At 39.1% G+C, this 17,068-nt stretch overlaps 1 protein-coding gene and 1 non-coding gene across 41 annotated transcripts in view; both read left to right on the forward strand.

The window, feature by feature from the left end:
• The window catches only part of PTPRD (protein tyrosine phosphatase receptor type D), a 1,860,044-nt gene that overhangs the window by 42,482 nt on the left and 1,800,494 nt on the right, over nt 1-17,068 (forward strand). The gene's annotated exons all lie outside the window — the stretch shown is intronic.
• LOC114808350 lies at nt 1,695-1,832 on the forward strand. Its single transcript, XR_003756196.1, has one exon. It is a non-coding gene; the product is annotated as a small nucleolar RNA SNORA7 (small nucleolar RNA).

Genomic DNA, 17,068 nt, shown 5'->3' on the forward strand with positions numbered 1-17,068 from the left:
GGCATATTACAGTATCCTTTATCTTTGCGTAGTTATTCATACCTGGATCACTGATATGAACTATACATATTGAGAATATATAGGCTAAATTTGGTTGGAGGACGTTAATTATGCTTTTACAAGTAGAAAAATTAAGGTACAAACACCTGGAAACCCTTTGTTCAATGAAGAAATATGAGTTTAACAGACGGTAAAACAGTTTCTAAATATTCCATGTGCATCTTCATGTTGCTAAAACTAGGTTTGGCTACATATGTTCTTTATGCTCATTGAGCAAAGTTACTTCTTGATGATATGAATGACCCTGCCAGAAATGAATTTGCCTTGTCTGATGTTGCCCCATCACTAATTGAGTGAAAAGGGTTTCTGGAGCCTATATGACATAACCTTGTTTAAACTGTTATCTGCAGCAATGCTTGAAGCCATGACAAGCAATGTGGAAATTGATGTTAAAATACTATTTCTTCCTCAGATAAATTATTTCAACTCGAAGGCCAAAATCATCTTTAAAAGTCCTTGAATCAGGCATAAAAGAATTGCTATATGCCCATGAATTTGCTCTGGAAACTCCCAAAAAAGATATACAGTTACTTCTGAACTACTTTTTGTTATCAGTGAAATACTAAGAACTCCTAACAAGTTTCAGTAATATCCAAGAGTAGGTAGTATCTATTTGCTGCTGGCAAGGCCTACTCTGAAACAAGTAACTCTTTTGGTAACAGAGTTGAAAGTTGTTACTGAATCCAGCTGCCTAAGTAGCATATTGTCTAATGATGCGAGATAGACACAGAGGTAGCAAACTGAATTGAATACCAGCAAGGCCTTTGGAAGTCATAACATGGGGATCAGGCTAACTTGAAGATTTGTAGAGAAATTGAAACATTCAACTGTTTGAATGGTCTTAAGACCTGGATGGACAATAGATGCCTATTTGACTTTTAAAGTTGTGCCATCTAGGTGTAGTACTTAATTTCAAATGACAGGAAACAATCACCATTAGTGAGATACTGGAACATAGTCCATCAGGACTTGGGAGGAGAATGGAAAACAGCTGTCATCTGGTAAACTGAAGTGGGATCTTACATACATGAGGAACAGAAGAAGCATATTAAAGATATCAGGCAAGACCCTAGACTATGGCAAAACTGTTGGGCACTTGGGAAACATCAGAAGCAAACAGACAATTCTGATTACTGGCAATTGAAAAGGGGTCTCAGAGTAGAGGCGTCAAGAAGATTGTGGCACCATGAGACAAAAGTGAAAACTACCATTAATGCTTGTAGCAAATGTAACAGTACATTAATTAACAATCTTTGCAAGTTCTGATGTAGAAGCCATAAGCATAATAAAGATGGTATTTGTTAAGTGCTTACTTTGTGCCAAGCACTGTATTAGGTGCTGGGGTGGATACAAGCAAATCAGGTTGCATAGTCCCAGCCCCAAATGGGCCTCATGGTCTCAATCCCCATTTTACAGGTGAGGGAACTGAGGCCCAGAGAAGTAAAGTGACCGTCACACAGCAGACAAGCGGCAGAGTCAGGAGTAAAACCCACACCCTTCTGACTCCCAGGCCCGTGTTCTATCCACTAGCCCATGCTGCTTCTCGTATGCTTCCTCCACTTGTATATGTGGATAAAATTTCATCACTGGTATCATCTTTGAACTGAAATGACAGTACATGCACACAAACACATTACTTCTTAGTATTACACCTGGAGAGTTTCCAGTACTCTATCAGTCTTGGCTATGGGAGGCAGAGTCAAGCAGAGACCTACGCATTCCATTCCTAGCTTGGGCAGTGGCTAGAGAGTGGAAGGCAATCTGCTACAAATCAAAACTCACCTGTCTTGGGCAGCAGCGGCTGCTTCTGAGAGTCGAGGGCAGTGACTCAAGTTTATTGTCTGAAGAAGGTAATGGTAAGCCACTTATGTATTTTTACCAAGAAAATTTGGTGGATACACTACCAGAACTATTGTAGATGGAGGTGGGATGTTCTGGGAGAGATGTATCCATGGAGTCACTATGGATCAGAAATGACAGCATAAGGCAAGACAAACATATTACCATATTCTGATTTACTAGGAGGAGGTGAATTAAATTTAATCAATATTTTATAAATTAGGATCATTTTTGGAAAAGAACAAAATTCAGGGTAATACCAAATCCAGTTTGTGGTGACCTGAGTAAAGCCAAATAAAGATTAGTCAATTTAAGCAACCTATATCAGTGCTGGCTTTGGATAAGGTAAATAGTTTAAACTTAGTAATAAATGCATTTTGGATGTAGAGAAGCAGTGTGGCTGGAGGAAAGAGCATGGGCTTGGGAGTCAGACTTGAGTTTTAATCCTGGCTCCACCACGTGCCTTCTGTGTGACCTTAGTCTCTGTGGTGCAGTTTCCTCACCTGTAAAATGGGATATATTACCTGTTCTCTCTCCTCCTTAGACTGTGAGCCAATTTTCTTGTAACTAACCTCAGTGCTTAGTATAGTGTGTGGCACATATTAAGTGCTCAAAAAAATACCATCCAACAATGGTTGAATTCTCTTTTCCTCTTCTGGGGAGGGGTTCATTGAGCCTTCTGGATCTCAACCTGTGACCAGAAATGGAACCAAGGAGATCCTTAAAAGTCTTACTGCATTAGTCCTTGACTTGTGATGGCTATTTTGAGCTCACCTTTGGTGAAGAGAATGAGGCTGTAGGGTCTGTTGGATTTCTCTGCTTATGCCAGGTGTAGTCCCTGAGAGCTCTCTATCCTCTGTCCCAGGATTGGGAAATGGGGAACATGTATTTTCACCCAGTATAAACAAATCTACTGTATTGTCATTGGTGGTATAACTGGCCTTTGCTCATATGGCTTAATAGAAGTAGCATGGGCTTGGGAGTCAGAGGACGTGGGTTTTAATCCCGGCTCCGCCACTTGTCTGCTGTGTGACCTTGAGCAAGTCACTTAACTTCTCTGTGCCTCAGTTACCTCATCTGTAAAATGGGGATTAAGACTGTGAGCCCCACGTGGGAGTATTGATTACCTTGTAACTACCCCAGCGCTAGAACAGTGCTTGGCACATAGTAAGCGCTTAACAAATACCATAATTATTATGATTATTATTTCTATTCTTCACACATCCGTCACCTGGAAATCCCCCCTAATAGTGTAACATTAATTTTAGAGCATCTCAATATTTTATTTGATAGCTTATGTGTGTATTTTTCTATTCTTAAATCTACTACTATATGTGCATTTACTTTAGAGTTTGTAAAATGGCTAAGAAGGACAAATTATGTGACAAATACTGATGATCCCTTAATCAGACGTAATTGGAGCAAAGGAAGGTTACCTTCAATTACTACAAGTAGGGCTATCCAAAAGAATTTTCAGTATACTCTTTGAATAATCCCTAGTATACATTATAAAACTCTTTGCCATAATACTTTGATTATGAGTGTGAGTGAGAAATATATTCTGCATTTTATATTTCAAATTTATTTAAAAAGCCCTTTTTGGTCACCATGAATTTACTAAAAGCAAAATGTTTACATTCTTCTGATTGCATCAGTAGAGCTCTGATGGCTTTTAAACAGATTCAGTAAGAGCTCTGGCGATAGTGTTACTGATACTAAGGCACACTGAAACACTACATGTTCATTACAAACAGCATAAATACATTCATTATACATGAAAACTCCATTTGAATCCATTTTGCACACAAGGGAGGGAGGTCTTTCATGGGAGAGGAAGTGATTGTGGTGGGGGTGGGTAGAGCATGCTCCAACCAGCCATGCTTGAGGACAGTTTCTCCTGGGGATGGAGGTTGGAGGAGTGGCAAGAGGTCCTGTTATGGGTGGCTAGATTGTGGGGGTGTTTGGGGGTCTCTAAAATAGGGGGATTATTCCAGGTGTCCCCTTGTTGGACATTGACTGTGTCCAATCTGATTAGTTTGTACAGGGCTTACTACAGTGCCTGGCACATAATAAGTGCTTAACAAATACCATAAAAAACCAAAAAAAAACAACTGGCTGTACCTCTACTTGCACTTGTTCGCTGAGACTCTGTAGAATTGGGGTAGTAGCATGGACCAGTGAATAAAGCATGGGCTTGGAAGCCAGAGGCTGGGTCCCAATCCTGATTCCACCACTTCCCTGCTGTGTGACCTTGGGCAAGTCACCTCATCTCTCTCTGTCCCAGTTTACTCACTGCAAAATGGGGATGCAGTACCTATTCTCCCTCTGAGCCCCTTATGGGACAGGTACTGTGTCGACCTGATTGACTTGTACCTACCCAACCACTTAAACAGTGCTTGACACATAGTAAGCACTTAACAAATACCATAGAAAATATTGAGGTAGAAATTGGGGACTGATGGCTGATTTAGGAAAGAGATTTGCAATTGCATGGTTTTGGGGATGGGTGCATAGTCGTCTGCATGCAATAATTCTGGAATGACCATCTTTAGGACACATGAGGCTTGAAATATGTTGATTTGGAAGACTCTCTGAGAGAGGCAGAAGTGAATTCAAACACCTACATTAAGATCTCTAGTTGTATCTTTCAGCATGGTTGCATAAACTATATTGGACAACACCAGGCCCACTGTGTATCCCTGCCTTACTCCATTGGTGATGGGCAATATATAAGACAGGGTCTTCCTGGCTCTGTTCCTCATGAAGTAGGTTCAGAACCTTAATGAACATTTCAGCAGAGTTAAATTTGCTAAATAAGTTCCAGAATCCAGCTCTATGGATGGTAACAAATGCTTTTTTAAGGTGTACGAAAACTATATAGTGGACTTGTTGCTTTTCTCTGCACATTTCCTCATGTACTGAAAAGATCATGTCTGCTGTGCCATAATGTGATCTCTAATCATATTATGATTCTTGTAGTGTTCAGTCAACGATGTTATTCAGTAGCCTATCCAGAAGAACTCTGGCTGGCGTTTCCCAGTCTTATCTTTTCAATATGTACTGGCTTGGAAAGGAAATAGGTGTTTTAAAAATGAGGACGAATGCTCCTACCATATGCTTAGACTTAAAAAAACAACATTCTAAACTTTTGTGGCACTCTCTTTTAACATTTCTAAGCTTTAAGAGAAGGAGTGTTGCATAGTGGATAGGTCACGAGCCTGGGAGCCAGAGGATCTGGGTTCTAATCTAAGCCGTGCCACGTATCTGTTCTGTAACCTTGGGCAAATCACTTTACTCCTTTCTGCCTCAGTTACCTCATCTGTAAAATGGGAATTAAGACTGTGAGCCTCACATGGGACAGGGACTGCATCCAACCTGATAGCCTTATATCTTCTCCAGTGCTTAGAACAGTGCTTGACACATAGTAAGCACTTAACAATTGCCATTAATATTATTATAATTATGAACAATAAAATTATCTTTAAATGATAGCTCCATCCAATAAATCGAATCAATTCATATTTTCCCTTGATATATCTATTTTTACATCTTATTACAAAATACTCAGTTGTAGTATGTCATCTTTTACAAGAAAGAGCTCTGGCCTTGTATTTCACTCATCTTAGATTATGCATCCTTTTTTTACCTGCTGTTAAGTGGGGCCTGCTGTTTGATGTATGCCCCCTGAGGTTGGCATACATTTTCAAGTGGCCTTTCATTCATTCAATAGTATTTATTGAGCGCTTACTATGTGCAGAGCACTGTACTCTGTGCTTAGAATGTCCAATTCAGCAACAGATAGAGACAATCCCTGCCCAATGACAGGCTCACCTCTAATACACTTACTGGGGATCTCAAGCTTTGTATGTATTGAAAATGCTCTATGGATGGTGGGATTGCTAGCACAAGACAGTAAATTACCCAGCCTGCCTCTGCCCCTGACTCTAGGTGGTACTCTGGCCCTTCTGGGGTGAATTAGAGAACCCATGCAAGGAGATGCATCTCTGAGTTTATGAATCCTTATCCTCCCTCCCTCCCCCTAAGTAGGAGGTGATTAAAGGTCAGCATGCCTTACATTCAGCTTTTTAAATAAGTATAAGACACTTCCAGCTGGCCCTCCCAAGTGGAGCTATGTTACTATCCACATGAATGTGACAAGAAGAGAGATCTGTACACATGTAATCTAAATACTTCTCACCATGTGTATCTAGGCAAGTGTTCCCAGAGCATCTTTGTTCTCAGAGCATCTTTCTCTCCAAATAGGTCCATATATACTGTATCACTTTTTTTTTTACTGGACTGTAGATTTGTGAAACTGATCAAACTCAGAACTGGGTTCCCTTGCATTCCTTCCAACACTTCACCACCACTTCCAGAGATTCCCCTGTAGACCTTGGGCAGTTCCCTCTTAAAGTAAGTATAACTTTGCCCTAAAATTCAGCATTCCTGATATTGCCCAATGAAAGGGAAATGTTGGCCTTGAGGATCCCTTGTGACCACTGAGCAGAAGGTGCCTACAGTGACAAGGATATGTTTGTGTCCTACCTTGGCAGTAAGAGGGGACCAATATAGTCAAGCATATGCTTTCCCAGGATGAGGAGCATTGTACATAAACCTTCTTCTAGTCAGAACACAGATGTCTTGGGCACTAATTTGGTCCTAGCAAGGGAGGCAGAAAGCACACATGGCTGGCACTACCAAACATGCATTTTAGTTTTCTAGCCATTGTGCTTCACTATAAAGCTGTTTAGGGAAGTACTTGGGTCATTTGGGGATCCGCCTAAGTCTGTCCAAACTTGGCTGAATTCTGATCAGTGACAATCATACCCAGATCTCCCCATTTAGTATCTGCAAAATGTGATTGACCTATACAGATTTTAGATGAAGTTAAGAGGTATTAGAATTCAGTTCAAAGCATATGGGACACCAGCTGTAGACTGGCTTTGCCTACTCTCCACTCCTCGAGAAGGATGGGACTAATACCACTAAAGATTATAAAATTTTTTGAGGGTCACGATCGTGACTATTAACTCTATTATAGTGTACTCTCCCAAGCACTTAGTACAGTGGTCTGTAAGTGTGAGACCCCAGAACATACTATTGATGGTTACAGGACAATTATGTATCCTTACCCTATAGACCTTTCCAGGCAAGCAGGACATGATGACAAAATGAGTCCATCCTTTATCCATATAAAGGATAAGCAATAGCTCCGGCCTAGTTATTTGGTCTCCCAAATTTGACTCTTCACACTTATCGGAAATCTATTGTGTGGTTTTCATCTCCCTTATTAACAGAGATATTAGAATTATATTCCAATTTTTTCATTCTAGAAAAAGCCCCATTAAAATATAAAGGTTTGAATTTAGTGAAACCGTATGTGTAAAATTATTTTCTAATGTTCAAGGATATGCCAAGTCGCTCTAAATATCTATCAGGAACTGTTCTATTACCCAGTGATACAGGACTGGAAAGAAAATTGGAATGTAAAAAAATAGAGAATAAAACAGGTAAAATGAACTATAATAATAATAATGTTGGTATTTGTTAAGCGCTTACTATGTGCCGAGCACTGTTCTAAGTGCTGGGGTAGACATAGGGGAATCATGTTGTCCCACGTGGGGCTCACAGTCTTAATCCCCATTTTACAGATGAGGGAACTGAGGCACAGAGAAGTTAAGTGACTTGCCCACAGTCACACAGCTGACAAGTGGCAGAGCTGGGATTCGAACTCATGAGCCCTGACTCCAAAGTCCGTGCTCTTTCCACTGAGCCACACTGCTTCTCTATGAAGCTCAACTATGAAGTCTCAAATGGAGAGAATTACTACAATAGTTGATTTTTCCCTTATGAATTTCCTAAAATTTCCCTAAGTATAAAGTTACTTGGAAATGCTGAGAAGAAAGTGCCTAGTGGGCTTTTTATGCTTTTTTTTGTGGGTTAGTGGTTAAAAGTTTATAGTTGGGAGCCACCTAATACTTTGACACATCAGTATCAACAGGGTCCTCAAGATCATTTGTGTTATTCTAATAAGTTGCCTTTTCTTTTAGCCCAATTAAGCACTTAGCCCAGTGCTCTGCACACAGAAAGCAACCAATAAATATCACTGATTGATTTTTCATGCTGAAAACCTCTGGCCTCTGGCATTGGCATATCTCCTAATGTATAAAACTCAGAGAGTTTTCACAGTGTTGTTCCGAGGTAATCTAGTCATTGAGGATTACTATTTTTGTTGATGTTCCAGGATTCTCATTCCCTTAAATTTTTCCCTTGTGACCATAGCAGTTCCATGAGTTCTTTAAGTCCCTCTGTTTCTGCGGCTGTGGAACTAACATGGATTGCTGCATGTTACACCAACTCTACTCTGTGCATTGGGAGCCTCAGGTGCTTTCCAGCATCATGTACTTCCTCAAACTTTATTTCTTGAGACTTGACTCTTGGTTGGAGCATTTTGAACACTTTTGATCCCTTGTCCAAGTACTTTGATATTTGGGAAGCAACCTAGCCTAGTAGTATGAGGCCCGAGTTCTAATCCTTGCTCTGCCACCTACCTGCTATGTGACCTTGGACAAATAAGGTCCACCTGTAGACTAAGGTCCTTGTGGTTAGGGATCATATCTACCCTCTCCCCTTGGGAAAGTACAATACAGTGGAGTGGGTAGATATCCCTGACCACAAGGACCTTAGTCTGCATTTAAGCACTCAGTGAATTCCACTGAATGATTAAGTTCTTGGTGCCCCAGTTTCTTCATCTGTAAAATGGGGATTAAATATTTTGTTCTACCTTCTACTTAGACTGTGAGTCCTATCAGGGGCTGGTACTATGTCCAACCTCATTATTTTGTATCTACCCCAGTGTTTAGTACCCTGATTTAACAAAGTGCTTAACAAATGCCATTATCATTATTATTACTCATATTACTGCTACGGTCTTGATTTTTCCACCCACACTGAGGGCCAAGACACCCAGCAACTGCTATGGGAAAGCAGTAGCTGTTGGGAAATCTTCACCCTAGAGTGGCAGGAAACAAAATCTACCTTTACTATTGGGTTGAATTATTTCCCATTCTTAATTCTGTGGTTTGCTAATGCTACAAACTAAAAATGGTGACCACAGAAGCACCATGAGCAAGTGGAAAAACAATGTAAGATCCCATTGTATTTTGAACCAAACACATGATATCTTCTGGATAATGAAAAATCTGACATACCTATTGTCAAAATTGATATGTAGGCTATGAATTAAACTTTTCAACTTACATTATCACATGTAATATTTCTTTCAGCTTGGGTCTATAAAATTCATGTGCAGTGTTGGCAAATGGATATAAAAAGACAAAGAGGAAGATAAGACAAACCTAATTTATGGAAACTGTTTTCCTGGGCATTAGTTTCAGATAGATTTAATATGGAAAAAACTCACTATTTTCATTCGTTAACTTACTACAAGTTTTATTTGGACAAAGATAGGGAATGGAGTAAAGTGAATGTGAAAGGGAGACAAGGAAGGATAAGATAGAAGAACGTAGAATCAGAGGGCATGAAGGAAAGCAGAAGGACTGCTCTACCATGTACAGAAAACGTGACCCGCAAAACCATAAAGAGCACCTGTGTGGCCTTTGATCAGTTCTTTCTACAGGAACTAGAGCAGCTGCTTCAAGTATTGCACATGTTTTCAGTCAATAGTATCTGGCTTTTCCTGTCCTCCTCTTGAAAAGAAATATCCACTTTATTCCTCTACCTGTATTTTATTTTAATGTCTCTCTCTCCCCTCTAGATCCCTTGTGGGCAGGGATCCTGTCTAGTAACTCTGTTGTATTTTACTCTTCCAAGAACTCTTCCCCAAAAATACTAATGACTGATCTGGATTGCTTTTTGGTTCTTGCAGTTGGCAACTAACACGGCCCCAGTAATTTCTGTGCCCAGACCTTGACTAAGCCTCATTGACTACTCATCTACAGTCCATCCTCCTTGGACTCCTAGCTCCACTTCTTTTATCCCCCAAGTTCTGACTCTCCGATTCCAAGACTAATTCAAAAGTTGCATTGGATGCACGCTTGCATAACTCTCTTCTCTGGCAGGGAGGAAGTTGGGAAACAGGAAACAATGCACACCTGTCCCTAAAACCATTTTAAAAATTAGTTCTAGAGTTAGAGATCCAGGTGAGGCAGCTGGGGATGGACGAGTCTGTATTCTAGTTTAAAGACAAGTTAAAGAGACCAAGAAAAGTGAAAAGGTGCTTGGAGAGGGGGAGAGATTGAAAGTGTGTACGTACGTATGTTACTATCCTTTGTTTTCAAAAATGACACCCTCTATATTAGGGCCCCATCTAGGCATCTGAATTGCTGATGGTTGAAGAGTTGACCCGGATTTCTCTGGAATATACAGATAATTACACATTGCAATTTTAACTGGTTATAAATTTACTAGGTATAAGCATCACATTCATATTGTGTTGAACATTGTATGGAGAGTTCATTCATTTAATGGCATTTACTGAGTGCTTACTGTGTGCAGAGCACTGTACTAAGTGCTTGGAAAGTACAATACAGCAATAGAGAGAAACAATGCTATTGTAGATATATACATATATACATAAATGCTGTGGGGTGAGGAAAGGAACTGGGAGAGTGGAGAGAGGGGAGAGTTGGCCTTAAGCAATTTGTTGGCCCCACACAGATCACTTGAGCTCGCAACACCACCCCCAGTTTCAGGCATATGTGATTCCCAGTGTAGTAGGAGGGGTTAAGTAGTCGAAATCTTTGTTAGTACATTAGTTAGTTATAGTAGCTTCAATTTTTCCCACCCCGATCAGAGCCAAGGACCTCTTCTTTGGGATCTATTTCCAAGGCAGTCTAAAATCACAGTGGACATTACTCTGACACCAGTGAGCTAGAACAGCTATAGATTATCAGCTCCTTGAGGTCAGGGATCATCATGACTAAGTTCCCAAGAACTTAGTACAGTGCTCTATAACCAGTAGGCACTCAGTAAATAGAATTGATTGAGTATAAATTCAAGAAGTAAGCTAATTTTGCGAAGATCTCAAATCAAAGGCCCAGCCCACCCTGCTCTGTAGGGTCCTTTTTCTGGTCTAGTAGGATACTTAAAGTAGGAGGAGCAGGGAGAGGAAAGATAATTATTATGGTACTTGTTAAGCACTTATTAACTTACTTGTCAAGCACTAGGGTAGATCCAAGATCATCTGGGCACACACAGTTCCTGTCACACATGGGGCTTGCAGTCTAAGTGGACACGATTAGATTTAATCACTATTTTATAAAAGAGGAAAATGAGGCCCAGAAAAATTATGTGACTTGCCCCAGGTCACACAGCCAGCAAGTAACAGAGTCAGGATTAGAACCAAGATCCCCTGACTCCCAGGCCTGTGCTCTTTCCACTAAGCCATGCTGCTTTTCAGTCCACACACCTGGGTACTCCTGGATCCCGACTCACTCTCCGAATGCCCTGCCTATTGAGGACACTGCTGGGCCAGCTATGCGAAGGTCACATGTGGACCTAAAACATGTTTTTTTTTAAAAAAATAAGCACTTGGGTTGGCAGTGTTTATCTAACCTACCCTTTTTATAATTAGGTCAAGTTATATCATTTTTCCTATTTGACTGTAAATTCCTTGAGGAAAGGGATTGTGTCTTAGACCTATTTTGTATCAATCAGTGAATCCTGGGGGTATCTGAAGGCTTACTGGGGACAAAGCAGTGTACTAACTTTTGGAATGTACAAGAGAAGCAAAATGTACATTCGCTGTCCAAAAGGCACTTTCCTAATCTGTGTTCCTAAGTGCCTAGTATAGTGTTTTACACCCAGTATGCATTCAATAAAGACTGCTGATGAGGATAAATGGAAAAAGAAAAACATTTTCACTTATAAAGTGAAATTTTTGTGTAAAGCAGTAACATCACAACACAAGCTTTAGAAGAAGAAGCATTTATTTTTTCTAATGACTTTAGCTTCAGAAAATGTAAAGAAGCATTTAAATTCCATACACTATAGCATGGATCATGGACCAGTATAGAAGAAAGTTTTAATATAGCATGCACTGTCTCTAACTAAGATATACTAGATTTATGTTGTTTACTTTTCTTTAAATTGTTATACTGCAATTAAAGCTAAGCAATGACTAAATAGTAAGTAGAAAACTATATTTCAAATCCTTTCATTGAACTAATAAAAAATTTATGCTGTTTTATAATACAATATGAGCTGATGTAGAATTAAAGAGGATTGGCAGAAGAATGTTATTCTTAGTACAAGCAGCTGTGCATAAAATGATAATTTTATCATTATGAGTGCAGTTGATTTTTTTGCAGCTTATGGAGATCAAAAGTATTACTTATTAATATTTCAATATTAAACAATTAGAAGAGTTTAAATAATTTCTTTTTGGTAATGATTTTTAGAAATATTAGATTTTATTATACACATAGTCTATAAATTCTAAATTGCTCTATTGTGGAATACGAGTGAAATACTTTAGATAAACATAGTCATGAGGTAATCATATCAATTAATGGAACTTAAGTTCAGTCCACTGCAAACAGTAGTTGTTGCAGATTGACTGGAGCATCAAAGATGATAAATTAACAATATCTACCCCTCCATTTGACTTATTGGTAGCAGTCACCATTTTTTTTCCTTCACTTTTAGGGGCAATAATTTCCCTAAATTAGAATGTGAATTACTTGGACTTCAATTAGCTGCTGGGTAAATAATATAAAGACTGTAAGGTCCATGAGGGCAAAAATCATGTCTATAAACTGCTTTGTCGTATCCCAAGCACTTCTCACAGTGTTGTGCACAAAGTAAGCACCCAACAAATACCAGAGATAAGGGAATCATTTTTTAACTTTATTTCAATATCAGTAAAGTGCTTCTAAAGCATGACTATGGTTCCCAAATTCACCTTTCCTTTTAAAGCACAGTTGCATTACCTAGTTACATTTATATGAAATTTTAATTTTTCTGTTCAAAATGATAGCAAATGTACTCCTATAAATTATACAAGACTAGTGCTAAAACATGCATTGTTACTGTAATGATAAATTCAATTATTATAAATGATATAAAAATCCATATTCATAGTCTTCCTGCAATATAGTTAAAAAAAAAACTTTGGTGTGTTTGATATATAGTAGGATAATCATTTTTATCGTGTTCAATCACATTTGCTGTTGGTATTCAGAGATTCTATTCTTTTAAAGACCCAGTGGGCTTCAACTTTTCTGCAGAAACAGGCCATTCAGCAGATACTAGGTCATATCCATGCATCTTTTGTGTTGATCCTCAATGAAAAAGTTCCCTGATACTTCAACAGTTACTAAGCCCATTGTGGAAAAGAGGCCTTTCTCCACTCCTGGGTCAGTGTGCAGTGCACATGAATTTTTAATAGTTTCTTTTTTTACTTGGTTCAATTTCATTGCTCATGAACATAAGCAAGTGATTGCTCTAGCTAGAGCCAGACAAGCTTTCCCACATAGCTGTGCCAGTATCCTGACCTGCAACACCCCTGGTATTTCATTCGAAAGCCTCTCCTGAGTGGAGTCTGCCAGTCATTTTAACTTGTGCCAAACTGAATAGAGGTTTTATGATGTGAAAAGCATCTGTTAAACTCTAGTTTTAGACTTCTGCCCACCTCATTTAATATTTCTGTATTTGTACACAAAGCCAAGTTTCAACCTAGGCCTTTAAAAATGAATGCTAAAAACACAAATCCTTGCTGAACATTGAAAACCTACTTATATTGTTTTCCAGTAGATACTCTGTGATGTAGGTTTTAATGTTTTGGGTTTTTTTTAAGATGATACCTAGGGTGAAGAAGTATTGTGGAGTAGATAGAGGCTATGATTTGGGGATCAAGATAGAGATCAGGCCTAATAACCATGGAAAAATGAATAGGAGGAGTTAATGTTGAATGTAATGTATGGATATATAGAAGGCAAAAGTGTGAGTAGAAGAGCTATAATTAAAAACAAATGTATCACGAAGAGCATCTACATATATATGATAGCACAAGGAATTTATGCAATCTTGAGTCATTTGATAGAACCCATGAAAAATTAGAACAGATTAAAGAAAGAATAAAAAACATCATTTTAATAGTAATAACTCTGGAACTAAAGCATGGGCTGCTGCCCTATTAAATGATAAACGATGATGAAATGACTGCATCCTCATGTTAAGCTTTATCTCAAGTCTAACACAATGTCTAAAACCACCCTGAGAAAGTTCTCGAGTTGCTTATTTTCATAGACAGCCCCACAACATTGCTAAAAAGTGAATTGGAGAGTATAAATTAAAGAGCTGCACACTGTCAATTTTTCTAGTGTCCCTCATGGACTAATAACAGTGATAATCCTGACTCTGCCACTTGTCTGCTGTGTGACCTTGAGCAAGTTACTTTACCTCTCTGGGCCTGAGTTTCCTCATCTGTAAAATGGGGATTGAGACTGTGAGCCCCACGTGGGACAGGGACTGTGTCCAACCCGATTTGCTTGGATCCACTCCAGCGCTTAGTACAGTGCCTGGCAAGTAGCAAGCACTTAAATACCTTTTTTATAATTATAATTTTGGTATTTCTCAATCACTTACTGTGTGCCAAGCAACGAAGTCAGATCTTACTCAGAAAGGACTCAGTCTAAGGGAGAAGGAGAAAGGCAATAAATTCCCATTTCACAAATGAGGAAATTGGGTCACAAAGAAGTTGTGACTTGCCCAGGGTCACACAGCAGATAAGTGGTGGTGTTGGGATTAGAACCCAGATCCTTCTATCTCCCAGTCGTGAGTTCTTTCTAATAGGCCACCCTGCTTTCTCACAGGTAGGGAATGGTTGTACTGTGCTGTGGTTAAGCATTCACCTTCTTTGTCGATCTTTCTTGACTCTTTGGTAATGCAACCAATTTGATCCTCGACACATAGCAACAAATTAGGTTAGGTTGCCTAGTGACTAGTGTTTATTTCATTTATATGTGTTAAATCAACTCTATCTCCTGTTTTATTATTTCCTATTTCATATGCCATACACTCACCTTTAGCAAACGAAAACTAATTGATAATACAGTCTTCTTACCTATTGGAGGTAAAAACAAATCAATACTGGTGAAATATCTTTAAGATGCATGCCTAATTTTGATTTAACGTTGTACCATCTTGTGAAAATTTCTGTGTGCTAGTGATTTTAAAGAAAGTATTTGTAATCATCTCGTTATAGTGTATTTCCATCCACAAATTTCTCATAATAGCACCCATCTCTATAATGGTGATAACTTTTAATTAAGCTTTGGGGTCTTATGTAGAATTGACTCATTCTGATTTCAAAGGAATCAAGTTCCACTGTACTTAAAGAATATGATTTAAACACTCCATTCAATTCTGTGAATTCAAAGGGACTTCTAGTAAAAACATTTATTCCTTTGGAGCCAAAGAAGGAACCTACCAGAATGCACACTTTACTCCTCTAGTGCCAATTTACTCTACCTAAATCTCATTGATTCAATAGTATTTATTAAGTGCTTACTATGTGCAGAGCACCGTACTAAGTGCTTAAATCTCATCTCAACACCGACCCCTTGCCCATGTCCTCCCCCTGGCCTGTAACTCCCTTTCCCTTCAATAAATAACATTGTTTGAATGATACATGACAGACCACCACTGTGCTCACCTTCAAAGTCTTATGAAAATCACATTTCTCCCATGAGGCCTTCCTCAATTAAGCCTTCTTTTCCCCTCCTCCCTTTGCCTTATGCATAATCTATGCGTCTATAGCCTTTGGGCATTTGGTATTCATCCCATCCTTAGTCCAATGTTCATATCTGTAAATTATTTATATAACTGTCCATTTCCCCCTTTAGACTGTGAGCCCGTTGTTGGGTAGGAATTATCTCTGTTGTACTTTCCAAGCGCTTAGTACAGTGCTATGCACACAGTAAGTGCTCAGTAAATATGATTGAATGATTGAATGAATGAAAGTCTTTGTGGCTGGGGCATACATCTACCAACTCTGTTGCATTGTACTCACCCAAATACTCAGTGCTGTACTCTGATTGACTGGTTGGCATAACACTAGTCAGCTCTGATTCACTTTTCTCACTAATGTAACTGTCACTGTTTTACTTGATTTCTGTGGTTTGAACAACTTTTTTAAGGGTATTTGTTAAGCACTTACTTTGTGCCAAGCAATGTTCTAAGCACTCAGGTCAATACGAGCTAAGCAGGTTGGACCGAATCTCTCTTCCCCTTTGGGTTTACAGTCTAAGTATGGTTGAGGAAACTGAGGCACAGAAAAGTCAAGTGATTTGCCCAAAGTCACACAGCAAGCAATTGGCAGATTTGGGATTATAACTAAGGGCCCCTGACTCCTAAACCCATGATCTTTCCACTAAGTTGACCAAATGCACACTACTGACAAGTCTTCATTTGGGTTGATCATGAAAAGACATCTATCTGAAAACCATGGTCCCTCTCCTCAGAGACATACGATCTAGTTGAGAAGAACTGTGTCCTTATTAGAAAGCTAATAATAATGATGGTATTTGTTAAGCACTTGCTATATGTCTGGCATGTTCTAAACACTGAGGTAGATACAAATTATGAAAGGGTAATGCAAGGTAAAGATTTTTTTTTTGAGTCCTTAGGTCTACTCCAGCATTGTCTTTCTGATAGTCTGGGTCCCTCATATGGATATTCATGTGAAACAGAGAGCAGGAAACTGCTGCTCCTTGGAACTTAGTCATAAGTCTGTGAAGTGGAAAGACAATAGGCCTGGAAGACAGAGAAGCCCTGGGTTCTACTCCCCATTCTGACACTTGAGTGCTGTGTGACCTTGGACAAGTCACTTTACTTCACTCTATTTCAATTTTCTCATCTGAAAGGTGGAGACTAAATATGTCTCCCCTTTCTTTAGACTGTGAGCCATGTGTAGGATGGGAGCTGTGTTGGTTGATCAATGAATCAGTCTTATATTTTGAGTGATTACTGTGTGTAGGGAACTGTACTAAGCACTTCAGAGAATACAACATAACAGAATGGTTAGACATGTTCCCTGCCCGTGTATTGTACCGTATTTACCCTGGCACTTAGCATAGTGCTTGGCAAATAATGCTTAACAAATACCACAATTATTATTATTATTTTAAGTTGCCTTGGGTAGAGG

The sequence above is a fragment of the Ornithorhynchus anatinus genome, chromosome X5 (genome assembly GCF_004115215.2).
Source record: "Ornithorhynchus anatinus isolate Pmale09 chromosome X5, mOrnAna1.pri.v4, whole genome shotgun sequence".
Classification (NCBI taxonomy): Eukaryota; Metazoa; Chordata; class Mammalia; order Monotremata; family Ornithorhynchidae; genus Ornithorhynchus; species Ornithorhynchus anatinus.